The sequence below is a fragment of the Stenella coeruleoalba genome, assembly GCF_951394435.1.
Source record: "Stenella coeruleoalba genome assembly, chromosome: 3".
Classification (NCBI taxonomy): domain Eukaryota; kingdom Metazoa; phylum Chordata; class Mammalia; order Artiodactyla; family Delphinidae; genus Stenella; species Stenella coeruleoalba.
Window position 1 is genome coordinate 129584371 of NC_137148.1, and position 13797 is coordinate 129598167.

Below are 13797 nucleotides of genomic sequence, written 5' to 3' on the forward strand. Positions count from 1 at the left end.
TCATTGCGGTGGCTTCTCTTGTTGCGGAGCACAGGCTTTAGGCACGTGGGCTCAGTCGTTGTGGCGCACGGGCTTAGTTGCTCCGTGGCATGTGGGATCTTCCCGGACCAGGGCTCGAACCCGTATATCCTGCATTGGCAGGCAGATTCTTAACCACTGTGCCACCAGGGAAGCCCAAGAGTACAGCTTTCTGTCAGCTTCTCCAGAAGAGGGAGTTGCCTCATATATTAGTTTCCTATGGCTGCCGTAACAAATTACCTAAACTCTGTGGCTTAAAACAACACACATTTATTCCCTTATAGTTGCCGGGGTCAGAAATCTGAAATCATTTTCGGTGGGCTAATGTCAAGGAATTGGCAGGGCAGGTTCCTTCTGGAGTCTCTGAGGAGAGAACCTCTTTCCTTGCTTTTTTTTTTGTGGCCGCGTTGTACCGCATGCAGTATCTTAGTTCCCCGGCCAGGGATCGAACCCACGCCCCCTGCAGTGGAAGCACAGAGTCTTCACCCCTGGACCACCAGGGAAGTCCCTTTCCTTGCCTTTTTCAGCTTTTAGTGTCCCACTCCTATTTCTTGGCTTGTGGCCCCTCCATCCATCTTCAGATCACATCATGCCAATGTGTGCTTCCATCATCACACCATCTTCTCTGCCTCTGCCTCTTATAAGGACCCTTGTGATCATACTGAAGGCCCACTACCCAGATAATCCAGGATAATCTCTTCATCTCAAGATCCTTAGCTTAATCACATCTGCAAAGTTCCTTTTGTTGTGTGAGGTTAACACAGTCATAGGCTCTGGGGATTAGGCCATGGAGATCTTTGAGGAGCCCATTAGTTAACCTGCCACACCCGACACATGGCACTCATTTGCAGTCCCTACAATCAGCCTAGAATTAGAACTGGGATGGAATAATGGAATTATTCCAAGTTAGCAGGTGAGGCCTGGCGTATGGGAGCTGTACCAGAGACAGAGATTGCACATGGCATTTTCCGTTGCAGGAACCACGCCAGCCTCATTGACATTCCACATCCCACTGCCTTCTCCTGACACTGTATCATTTACAATGCTCCTGAAGCTAGTACAGTGACTCATTATTATCAGTTAATGAAGCATCTAAGGCCTAAACCCACAGTCAGCGGCTGGGATAGAGTGAGGACAGAGCTGGACTGAAGGGAGTTCTGTAGCTGGGATGTAAACCGGAAGAGACAGAGGCCATGCTGTCCTCGTGTCTTCATTTCACAGACGTTTACTGAGCACTTAGGGTGTGCCAGCAACGATGGGTACAATAAGAGTAAGGGCCACAGGGGTGGTCCTGACCCCCAAGAATTCACAGGCAAGTGAGAGAGACAGACAGGTACATGGATACACCAAGACACTCATGAAAAATGCTCAGAAGGAGGTGGGTGTTGGGGAGCCCTGAGGACAATCTCTGCTTCAGAGGAGGAGGGGAGGCCTTCCAGAGGAGGGGGCAGTTGACCCGGGTCTTGAAGGACGACTAGACATTCTGAGTTTGGAAGAGGGAAGGAAAGGTGACTTGGGCAGAAGAAACAAATGCTAAGGGGAGTAGTGAAAAGGCGTGGTTTTTCACTGTGCCTTGAATGACATGCAGAGATACTCTGGCAGGAGGAGAAGAGAAGCTGGAAAGTTTGCCTTTAGACTGCAGTGAGGCAAGGCGGTGACATTTGGCTGGTAAAGGGAACTGGGCAGACCCTGTGGGGGAGTCTGGCTTTGGGAATAAAGAGCCAGACCTCACCACTGTCTGAGTACATTCAGGGGGCTGGGCCGGTGGCTGCAAGGAAAGGCCAAATGCTGACGTGGTGAAGACAGACTGGGGTTCTGCCACTTACCAGCTCTGTGACTCTGGTGAGTTTCTTAACCCCTCTGGGCCTCAGTTTGCTCATCTATAAAATGGGAAAGCTCGTCACCACCTATGAGGATGGTTGTGTGGCAAGGGCCTTGTCTGTCTTGTTTTCTGCCGTATACCTAGCATCTGGCTCATGTTTGTAAACTGAATGAATAATGTCTGGAAATAAACGCTAGGCAGGAGGCCTGATGAATAATAAATGTTTAGCGAATGAGCTGATTATTTTTAGGGGAGAAAATTCAGTGATGATCTGGGCCAGCCCCCATGTCTCACTGTGTGCTCTCTAACGTTCCTGATAAATGCTCACTCCCTATGGTCCTGGCGGCCTGGAACCACAGAAAAGATCCCTGAATCTGGATTGGGGGAACAGGTGGGCTTTAGTTCCAGTCTTGACTGTCACTCATGAACTGTGATTGTGGGGACACCCATGTCCTGGTTTATGCCCTGTGGCTTCCTCCAGGCCACACCCTAACTCAGCTCTGCCTCATCCCAGGCAAGGTTACTGAGGGCTGAGGAAGGACACCAGGCCATTTGCTTCTTGATGAGCTCCATGCCCTTTCCCTCCCTTCTCCACCAGCAGCCGGGTCCATCGACACCCACAGATAGTGAGCTAATTTAGCCAGAGGAAGAGAGAGCTAGGTGCCCTTGCCTCAGTTCCACAGAAACACCTGCCTGACCGAGTGGGAGGTTACCTATATCACCATGATGTGCTTTTCATTAAAGCCGGGCTCCCTCACAGGTAGTCTTTGAAATGTCAATTTTAATTAAAACCCTAATCCTAATAAACACACCGCAGATTAAACCCAGCCAGAGCAGCTTCCTCCTGGGTGAACTTCTCATGCTTCAGCAGACAAGTTTGTCTCCAGTAAGACGGCTTGTTTGGGAACGTCCAGTCCATCAGGCAGCTTCACTCAGAGAAGGGTCTTGGCCACGATCCACAACATCACTGACTCCAGGCTTCCAAAAACACAGCCCAGAGTGGAGACAGATGGATGCCCGTCCCACATCAGCGGCTGGTATGGAGTTGATGCTCAGTCAAATAGAATCAGAGCACCGTCAGCATTTGAAGGGGCTCTGGAGATCATCTGGCCCTCCTCATTTCACAGATGGGGAAACTGAATCCTAGAGAGAGAAGTGGACAGAGTCCTGTTTGTGGCAGGAACCCTACCTCCTAGCTCTGTACCCTCCCCACTCATCACCTGGGGTTTGCCGATTGGTAGCTGTGCCAAATCTTGACCAAATCCATTTCCTTCTGAGCTTCAGGTTCCTTATCTATAAAATTGAAGGGACTGGACTAGCAGGGGTCTCAACCTTGGCTGCACATTAGAATCACCTAGGGAGGTTTTAAAAAGCCCAGTTTCTAGCTCACCTGAGACCAATTCATCAGAGCCTCTGGCATGGGACTTGGACATGAGTGGTTTATAAAACTCTTCAGGTGATTCCAATGTGTCCAGGATTGAGAACCAGTAGACTAGATAATCACTGTCTCTCTTTTGCTCTAAGAGTTTATAAGTTTAGAGTTCCTCAGCCTGCAATCCTCTGTGCATCACACATTCCCATGCTCCCTCCCCACACCTACCCCACAATCGATTTGAGCAATTCCTTCTCATACCTCAAGTCCCAGCTTAAATATGCCTTCATTAGACTGAGTGAGGGCGGTATCACCTGAGTTCTCCCTCTCTCATAGTCTGAACCGTACTTCACAGTGATTCTATTTTATGCCTATCTTCCCCGTAAGCTGAGCCGCAGCAGAGACTAAGTGTAGTGTACAGACTCTAAGATTGTCCCTAATTATCCTCATCTCCTAAATTCACACCACCCCCTTGAGTCTGGGCAGAACCTTTGACTTGCTTCTAACCCATACAATATGGCAAAGGTGATAGGATATCAATTCTATCACATAAAGTTACATAAAACTGTCATGTCTGTCATGCTTGGAAACTCCCTCTCTTGCTGGCTTTGATGAGCCAAGTGGCTATGTTGGGGAGGGCCACATGGCAGGGCACTGAGGGTGACTTCCAGCCAACAACTAGCTAGGAACTATGGCTCTTAGTCTTAGCCTGCAAGGACCTCAGCCCAGCTAACAACTACATGAGCTTGGAAATGGATTCTTTCCCAGTCACGCCTTCAGATGAGATCCCAGCCCTGACTGACATCTTGATTGCAACCTCATAGATGACCCAGCTAAGCTATGCCTGGATTCCTGACCCCCAGAAACTCTGAGATCACAATGTGTTTTATTTTAAGCTGCTAAATTTGTGTTCTATTTTAAGCTGCTGAATTGTTACATGGCAATAGAAAATGTACACACTGAGCCTATCTTGTCCAACTGCTATACCTTTGCATCTAGCACAGTGCTTGGTACATTGTAGGTACTTACAAATGTTCGGCTAATTAATTAAGTAATTAATCAGAATAATGCCATTAAGTCCTTTGAATGCAACACTTGCCCAACCGTTTTTCCTTTCTTCCTCCTAGTGACAAGCTAATAGCTCAAAATTCAATGTCAGCGCATCAAACAAGGACTGTACTCTCAAACCTTTCACTCTTAGGCAGGAAAGTGGGAAGCACACACTGTTATTATGATGATAACCGTGACCAGCCTTAATGAAATCACCATGTGGTTAAATAACTGTTTGCTGAGTGTAAATTGTTATTGTTATTGTTGGACCATTTCATTTACCTGATAAATGCAGAGCAGCTCTCCAGGCAAGGGAGCAATCATGGCTTTATCGATCCATAATCATTCCAAAGACGCACAGGATGCCATTGGCCACTATGGGTTGGCCTTTGGACAACACTGGCCCTCAAGTTGCAGCCACGCGGGGGCTCTCCCCACACAGCCCCGGCTTTTAGGCCCGCTCAGGTCAGTCACTCCAAGCGAACTGCCGGAAGGCCCAGTTCTGCCTGGGCATTTACGGCCGGTTTTTGTGGTCTGCACAGCAACAGAAACTTCCAAGAGTGAAAAAGCAAAAGAGCACAGCCATTTCCCCTGCCAATCTCCTGCTGCTGTGCCCGGTCTCCGCAGGGCTTTGACCGGACTCTGCAGGCTCAGGTACGGCTCTGTGGGGTTATCAGACTTCCCAAGGTCACCTGGGGAATCACCGATAGAGAGTGAGACAGCATCACCAGGTGAGGCCTCCCTGGCCTCTGCTTGATTTGAGTGGCTTATCAGGAACACTGCTGGCTGGCACTCTGATAGAATTCCAGTAAAGCGAATTGTAAGTAGGTCTTGAGAATTAGCTCAGGTGCTCCATGGAGATGGCTGAAAGCACGCTGCAGGTCCCCAGGGAAAGGGTAGGGGGACTTTCTTAGAGAAGATTTTGGCTGATGCTGGGGAGACAGTGAGTGGTCGGAGGTCCCGGGCAGCGAGGACTGTCTGGGCCTCTTTCCTCACCCTCGCTCTGCTGCGTAGTCTCTCTTCCTGAGTGTCGATTTCCTCACCTGCTTCTGATTATGTCTCAGGCTGGTCATTGCTCCCACCAGCCACCCACCCAAAGCTCACCGCCCAAAGGCCCTGGATCCAAGTGACTTGCTTCTTCCTCCCAACGACCGGGCTTGCTGAAGGAGCCCTCCCGCGGGGACAGGGCCCACTCACAGCCACGATAATAGCATTAACAGGAGTTCTCATCTTATGACCACTTAGCATGCGTGATGTGATCGGCCCTTATGCATGTGATCTCACTTCATACAACAGTTAGTGAGAACGGCTCGTTCCTGTTTTACAGATGAGGAACCTGGGCTTTAATAAGAGGTTTCAAACTTTGCTCCATGTCACACAACACACAAAGGACATTATGTGTCTCTGTATGGCTGACATCTAACTTAAAACTCCCCAATTCTCCTGTGTCCTCACCTCACCTAAATAAGGCTGGTTCCCCAAGATCAGGGTGTAGGTTCTAGAAAAGCAAAAGAATGAAGACTGGGAAGGCAATTGCCTGCTTTTATATTTCATCTGCATTTGCTGTGGTGACGCTGACAGGTACAGAAAGCAAAGAGGAAAAAGCAAGTCCTTTTGCCCTTCTCCAGGCCAGCTCTCTCCTTCTCATGCCCCCCCTGTTGGCAGCTTCTAAGAGGAACTGAGCTGGTGGTGAGCAAAGTGGCTTGCAAGGTCCCAGGCTTAACATCACAAAGCAGAGATTAGAATTTTGATTGAAAGCACGGAGACAATAGCTTAATAGCACAGATGGGATTACCAAAAGGTCAAGGTAGTGGTTACCTTAAGGAAGGAAGAAGGGAGTGTGCCTGGGGGGCGCCATTCAGGGATGCAGGAGAGCCTCTTTCTAGGGTGCAGGCAATAGTTTATTTCTTAATGGGGCTGGCGGTTACATGGGTGTTCTGTTTATAACCAACCACCATGCTTTTTATACCTATGTTCTTGTACTTTGCTGTGGGTATGTTATTTTTCACCACTAAAAGTGCTATAGAATTTTTTTTATGGATAGTTCAAGGAGGAGAAGAGTGTTGATGTAGGCTGACAGGTCAGAGCACACCTCACTGAGGAGGGGATTTTTTTTTTTTTTTTTTTTTTTTTTTTTTTTTTTGCTGTACGCGGGCCTCTCACTGTTGTGGCCTCTCCCGTTGCGGAGCACAGGCTCCGGACGCGCAGGTTCAGCGGCCATGACTCACGGGCCCAGCTGCTCCACGGCATGTGGGATTCTCCCGGACCGGGGCATGAACCCGTGTCCCCTGCATCGGCAGGCAGACTCTCAACCGCTGTGCCACCAGGGAAGCCCTGAGGAGGGGATATTTGAGCCCAGCTTGAAAAATCAGAGGGACAGGTCATGCCCAGAGCCGTGAACAGCTTTCTAGGCAGAGGGCAATGGGGCACCCTATATCTTATGAGTGCAAGCCTGGTGGCCGTGAGCAGGGTGGCCTGGAGGAATGGGAGAGCTCAGAGGAAGGGAGGTAGCGAGAAGCAGGCTGATGTGGAAATTGTGGGCAGCAAGCAGAGGCGAGCCTGGTTTTAGGGGTGACCCAGGGGCTCAGGTGCAGATGAGGTAAAGCACCCAGAGACAGAGTAGCCCCCTACCTATTGGAGAACCAAGGAGATGCACCTTGCCACTCGGAACATACACTTCCTCAGTCCCAGCCTCCTGGGATAAGTGCTGAGAGGTGATCCTGGAAGAAAGAAGCCAGCAGATGGACTGGCTCCAGAGAGAGTCCCTGAGGTTTCTGAACCAATTCCAGTCTGCATCCTTGGAGCTGGCAGAGGCTTCCAGAAAGAACAGCAAGATCTGGTCTCACACTGTCTGGTTTCCCGCTTTCCTTCCTAATTTCCTTCCTCCAGCCTTTCCTTTCTTACTGATCCCTTACTCTTCCATCCTCCCTCTCTCCCTCCCTCTCACACATTAACTAAACACACAATCAGATATACCACCCATATATATAAATATACACACCCACCTGTCTACCTCCTACACACATTATTCACATCCACTTCCCCCCCGCCCCCGCTCTGACACACACAAACTGAAAGACACATAACATATGCAGGTTCATTCATACACATCTCAGATACACTCTTATGCCTGCAGAGCACTTGATTTATTTTTTTAACATCTTTATTGGAGTATAATTGCTTTACATCGTTGTGTTAATTTCAGCTGTATAACAAAGTGAACGAGCTTTACATATACATATATCCCCATATCCCCTCCCTCTTGCGTTTCCCTCCCACCCTCCCTATCCCACCCCTCTGGGTGGACACAAAGCACCGAGCTGATCTCCCTGTGCTATGCAGCTGCTTCCCACTAGCTATCTATTTTATGTTTGGTAGTGTAGATATGTCCATGCCACTCTCTCACTTCGTCACAGCTTACCCTTCCCCCTCCCTGTGTCCTTAAGTCCATTCTCTACGTCTGCGTCTTTATTCCTGTCCTGCCCCTAGGTTCTTCATAAACTTTTTTTTTTTAGATTCCATATATGTATGTTACCATACGGTATTTGTTTTTCTCTTTCTGACTTACTTCATCTGTATGACAGAGTCTAGGTCCATCCACCTCATTACAGATAACGCAATTTTGTTTCTTTTTATGGCTGAGTAATATTCCATTGTATATATGTGCCACATCTTCTTTATCCTTTCATCTGTCAATGGACACTTAGATTGCTTCCGTGTCCTGGCTATTGTAAATAGTGCTGCAATGAACATTGTGGTACATGACTCTTTTTTTTTAAACTGTTTTAAACTAGTTAGGGGTTCCATTTTCACTCCTCAATAGATTTTATGTATTTTTCATATGCTTTCTCATATGAACTCATTAGTTCATCTAGGTCTGAGTGTCATCTTGATCCGCCAACCATCCTCATAACAAGATTTGTTGACACAAATTTTGTGGATTTTCTGCTAGAACTTCATTAATTTCAGTTACTTCTCCTGATAGAGGAGAATAGAGTTCACTATCAGCTTTCACACTTTCCAAAGCACCAAATTCCTCTTGTTTGTTCAATTTTGTCCCAACTTCAGGCAGACTACAGTAAACAACATCTCCCAAAGCTTCCTGTGCAAAATTGCTGATTCCCACTGTTCCAACACCATTTTCTGTTGTTAACCATTCATGTGTGTCTGTGAATTTATGACCCGACAGCAGAGCCGGTCCAGTGTGCTGTGCCCTGATGGTGTGCGCTCGCAGTCCCCAGGGCCGCGGCGGGCAGGGCGCGTTGGGCGCAGAGATGGCATGCAGGCTGCAGACTGCGGCCTGCACGCTCCGCGCCACTCTGCAGGGGTGCAGAGGGTCTCCGTGCAGCGTCTCCATTGTGGTACATGACTCTTTTTGAATTATGGTTTTCTCAGGGTATATGCCCAGGAGTGGGATTGCTGGGTCGTATGGTAGCTCTATTTTTAGTTTTTTAAGGAACCTCCATACTGTTCTCCATAGTGGCTGTATCAGTTTACATTCCCACCAACAGTGCAAGAGGGTTCCCTTTTCTCCACGCCCTCTCCAGCATTTATTGTTTGTAGATTTTTTGATGATGGCCATTCTGACCGGTGTAAGGTGATACCTCATTGTAGTTTTGATTTGCATTTCTCTAATGATTAGTGATGTTGAGCATCTTTTCATGTGTTTGTTGGCAATCTGTATATCTTCTTTGGAGAAATGTCTAATTAGGTCTTCTGCCCATTTTTGGATTGGGTTGTTTGTTTTTTTCATATTGAGCTGCATGAGCTGCTTGTAAATTCTGGAGATTAATCCTTTGTCAGTTTCTTCATTTGCAAATATTTTCTCCCATTCTGAGGGTGTCTTTTCATCTTGTTTATGGTTTCCTTTGCTATGCAAAAGCTTTTAAGTTTCATTAGGTCCCATTTGTATATTTTTGTTTTTATTTCCATTTCTCTAGGTGGGTCACAAAGGATATTGCTGTGATTTATGTCATAGAGTGTTCTGCCTATGTTTTCCTCTAAGAGTTTTATAGTTTCTGGCCTTACGTTTAGGTCTTTAATCCATTTTGAATTTATTTTTATATATGGTGTTAAGGAGTGTTTTAATTTTCATTCTTTTACAGGTAGCTGTCCAGTTTTCCCAGCACCACTTATTGAAGAGACTGCCTTTTCTCCAAGAACACGGTATATCTCTCCATCTCTTTGTATCACCTTTAATTTCTTTCATCAGTGTCTTACAGTTTTCTGCATACAGGTCTTTTGTCTCCTTAGGTAGGTTTATTCCTAGGTATTTTATTCTTTTTGTTGCAATGGTAAATGGGAGTGTTTCCTTGATTTCTCTTTCACATTTTTCATCAGTAGTGTATAGGAATGCAAGAGATTTCTGTGCATTAATTTTGTATCCTGCTACTTTACCAAATTCATTGATCATCTCTAGTAGTTTTCTGGTAGCATCTTTAGGATTATCTGTGTATAGTATCATGTTATCTGCAAACAGCGACAGCTTTACTTCTTCTTTTCTGATTTGGATTCCTTTTATTTCTTTTTCATCTCTGATTGCTGTGGCTAAAACTTGCAAAACTATGTTGAATAATAGTGGTGAGAGTGGGCAACCTTGTCTTGTTCCTGATCTTAGTGGAAATGGTTTCAGTTTTTCACCATTGAGAGTGACGTTGGCTGTGGGTTTGTCATATATGGCCTCTGTTATGTTGAGGTAAGTTCCCTCTATGCCTACTTTCTGGAGAGTTTTTATTATAAGTGGGTGTTGAATTTTGTCAAAAGCTTTTTCTGCATCTATTGAGATGATCATATGGTTTTTCTCCTTCAATTTGTTAATATGGCGTATCACACTGATTGATTTGCATATATTGAAGAATCCTTGCATTCCTGGGATAAACCCCACTTGATCATGGCGTATGATCCTTTTAATGTTCCTGCAGAGCACTTTAAAGTTCAGCTTTCAAGTCACAGCAGCCCCATTTTACTTGTGAAGAACTTGAGGCTCAGAGAGGTTAAAGAATGTCTTCAAGGTCAGGGAGCTGGGAAATAAGAGTTTGGACTCGCACTCAAGTCTGCCTGATTCTGACTGTGCTTCGGCTGCACTCTGCTATCCCTGTACATGCAAACACACACACACACACACACACACACACACACACACACACACACACACACAGGCACACTGCAAACACATCCAGATACTCTCTGATTACATTCTTCTCCACATGCCCAAACACAGAAAGAAAGTTCACTGACATGTTGCCAGTGGGTCTAAGGAAGGATCTGTCTTTTTGAAAAACTTCTGGCTTGCTTGTAGCCAAGGCTCATAAACTGTACATAGCAGTTTCTCAGAGATATCCAGACAACTTGGTTCAATAGATTTGCTCTGACATGTAGAAAGCAAAAGGTAGAGATGAACATTTGGGTTGTGTGTTTGATTTTTGCAGCCCTTCCTGTCTTGTCTCAGATTGTCCTTCATTCTCACAATAACCCTGTAGGTAGTCATGGAGGAAACTATTATACGCTTTTAACAGGTGGGGAAACTGGGAGTCAGGGTGTTCGAGGGTAACCCAGATGCCTCCAGCTCCATAATTGTCTGGGGTCCCACTTCTCTTCGAGGCCCAATAACCATAGTCCAAGCTCCCTTCTACCTTGCCTTCAGGAAGTCCACTGCACATCTTCCCAAGTGATGTTATGGGTACCCAGGAGGAATGGTTAAATGTTCTAGCCATCTCTCCTGGCTGTCCCATATCACGTCCTAACTTGAGCAGTTCTTTGCTCTGCTAGACATCTCTGACTGCCTCATGACCTTTGCTCTGGATTTCTGATTTTCTCCTTTCTAAGGTAAGGACACCAACCCTCCCTTAATTCTCAAAGCACATCTCTTTGGGTGCTTTTTTGGCTCTAAGTAACAGAACACCCAACTCAAATAGGCTTAAACAATAAAGAACACTTTATTCTGCTTTATAACCAGAAGTTCCAAAGTAGGGTAGTTCCAGGGCAAGTTAATTAAGAACCCAGGTTCTTCCCACTTTTCCCATCTGCCATCCTCATGCATTTCGGTTTTGTTCCAAAGTGAACTATGCTTTCTCTGGGTCACACGTTGGCTGACACTATTCCAGGCATCATTGGTAGAAACAACACTCAACAAAGAAGAGGTCTTTTCTTCCTGTATGTCTGTTTGTGTCATTGGACAGAACTTTGTCACATGAGGAAACTTTTCAGTGTGACTAACACGTTCATGATTTGGATTATAATGATGGTTTCACACGTGTGTACATGTGCCCAAACTTATCAGATTAACTATGAGCAATTTTTTTTTTTTTTTTTGCGGTACGCGGGCCTCTCACTGTTGTGGCCTCTCCCGTTGCGGAGCACAGGTTCTGGACGCACAGGCTCAGCGGCCATGGCTCACAGGCCCAGCCGCTCCGCGGCATGTGGGATCTTCCCGGACTGGGGCACGAACCCGTGTCCCCTGCATCGGCAGGCAGACTCTCAACCACTGTGCCACCAGGGAAGCCCACTATGAACAATTTATCATATGACAATTATGGCTCAGTATAGCTCTTTCAAAGCTATCTACTTAAGTAATGAATCAATATTGCAAAGAACTGAATGCCTGTGTCCCCCACACACAATTTATATGCTGGAATCCTAATCCCAATGTGATGGTATTTAGAGGTGAGATCTTTGAGAGGTATTTAGGTCATTATGAGGGTGGAGCCCTCATGAATGGGATTAGTGCCTTTGTGAGAAGAGGCCAGACAGGTAGCTAGCTCCTTCTGCCATGTAGGGATACAACAAGAAATGGGCAGATGCACCCCAGAAGAGGTTCTCATCAGAACTCAAAGATACTGGCACCCTGATCTCACACTCTGAGCCTCCAGAACTGTGAGAATAAATTTTGTTGTTTATAAGCTACCCATTCTATTCTATTTTGTTATAGCAGCCTGAATTTAGACTTACGTTCTCCTGGTAAAAAGTTAAGACGTAATATATAAAGCTAAAATATCCTTTTCCACCATCCCCCAGTCCTTCTAGGTATCAGATCAGTATGTATCTTTCAGATCTTTTTCTATATATTTATAAACATAATGGTAGCCATCGAATGTATATAGTATCACCTACTTCCTTGTTGTTTCTGTTTTTACACAAAAGTCACACTGTATGATGATGTTGCACCTTGTTTTTTTTGAACACAGTACTTCTTGGGGGTCTTTCTCAATCAGTATTTAGAAATTCATCTCATTCTTGTTAACTTGCAAGATACAGATCTATCACAGTTTATTCAGACATACCTCTCTGATGAACTTTAGTTTGTTCCCAACTTTTCACTATTTGAAACAATCCTACAACAAGCATCCTTGGACCCTCCTTTTTGTGCAGAGTTCCATGACTTGGATCACAGGGCATCAGGGTTTGTACAATCTGAATTACCCTCCAAAGTGGCTGCACCCACAAGCAGTGGCTACAGCACATATTTCCCCATATCCTTACCAACATCTGACATTATCAAAAATTTTTTTGCCATTGGATGGATTAAAAGGATATGTCCTTTTTTAAAATTTGCATTTTAGGGGGAATTTTCTCAGAAAAATAGATTCCTGAGTCCCATTCTCAAGCATCCTGATCTGAGGCTCAAGAATCTGTGTGATTTACAACCTTCCCAGGTGATGCACAGAGAGGTTTTGGAACTAGTGCCTGAGGACCAGCGATGTCACTTCCAGATCTGTTGTTCTATGATCCTCGAACTCCTGCCTTCTCCTAAGCCCATGACTTGTTTAGGCCCAGTGTCTACACCATTTCTGCCACTTATGACTCTGTTTTCTCCATGAGGGAAGATTTTTTTTAAGACAGAGGAAGTCCTGGCAACTATGGCCATTTACTAAGTTGGCCCTTGGAGCCATATTTCAGATGTCACTGAGGAAATTCTACCTGTCAGAAAGAAGGGACTAACATGTGCTAAGAATCTAATGGTTTCTAGATAAACATACTGGGTTTACTAGACACTTAACTTCCACGTGGTCATTTAAACCTCACAACAACCTTGGGAAGTATTATTGTACCCATTTTACACACGAGGGGACTAAAGTTCAGAGAGACGTAGTAATTTTCCCAAGGTCAGACAGCTACCTAGGGGCCCCTGTTCCAGCTCTGTTAGGCTCCAAAGTCTGTGCTCTTTTCATTGTATCGCTTCCCTGCAAACTAGGGTGTTCTGGTTCCTACCTTCTGGAAGTCTCTAGAAAAGGTGCAAATATTTCATGGAACAAGTATTATTTTATCTTACTTTGCATGGAGTAGCTTATTTGATTCAGTCCTGGAGAATTTGTTCCTGAAAATATGCACTGGAGGATAGATGGACTGGGGGTATGAAAGAGAATGATTACGTTTTACCTCTGATCATCCCTGCTGCTTCCCTCTTCTGGGATTAATGTGGAAGAAGAAAGATAGAAAAATGGCTTGTATCACAGAATTACAATCAAGTATTCAAATTCTTGAGCTTTTTTTCTAACTGAGAATTATAAAAGAACAGCATATACCAAATAACCAGGTA

General features: G+C 45.6%; 1 pseudogene across 1 annotated transcript; it reads right to left on the reverse strand.

Annotated features, from left to right (window-relative positions):
- Window positions 1–8071: 8071 nt before the first annotated feature.
- LOC307184077 (glycine cleavage system H protein, mitochondrial-like) lies at window positions 8072–8619 on the reverse strand (annotated as a pseudogene). The gene has a single exon. The product of its transcript is annotated as a glycine cleavage system H protein, mitochondrial-like (transcript).
- Between the last annotated feature and the right edge of the window lie 5178 nt (window positions 8620–13797).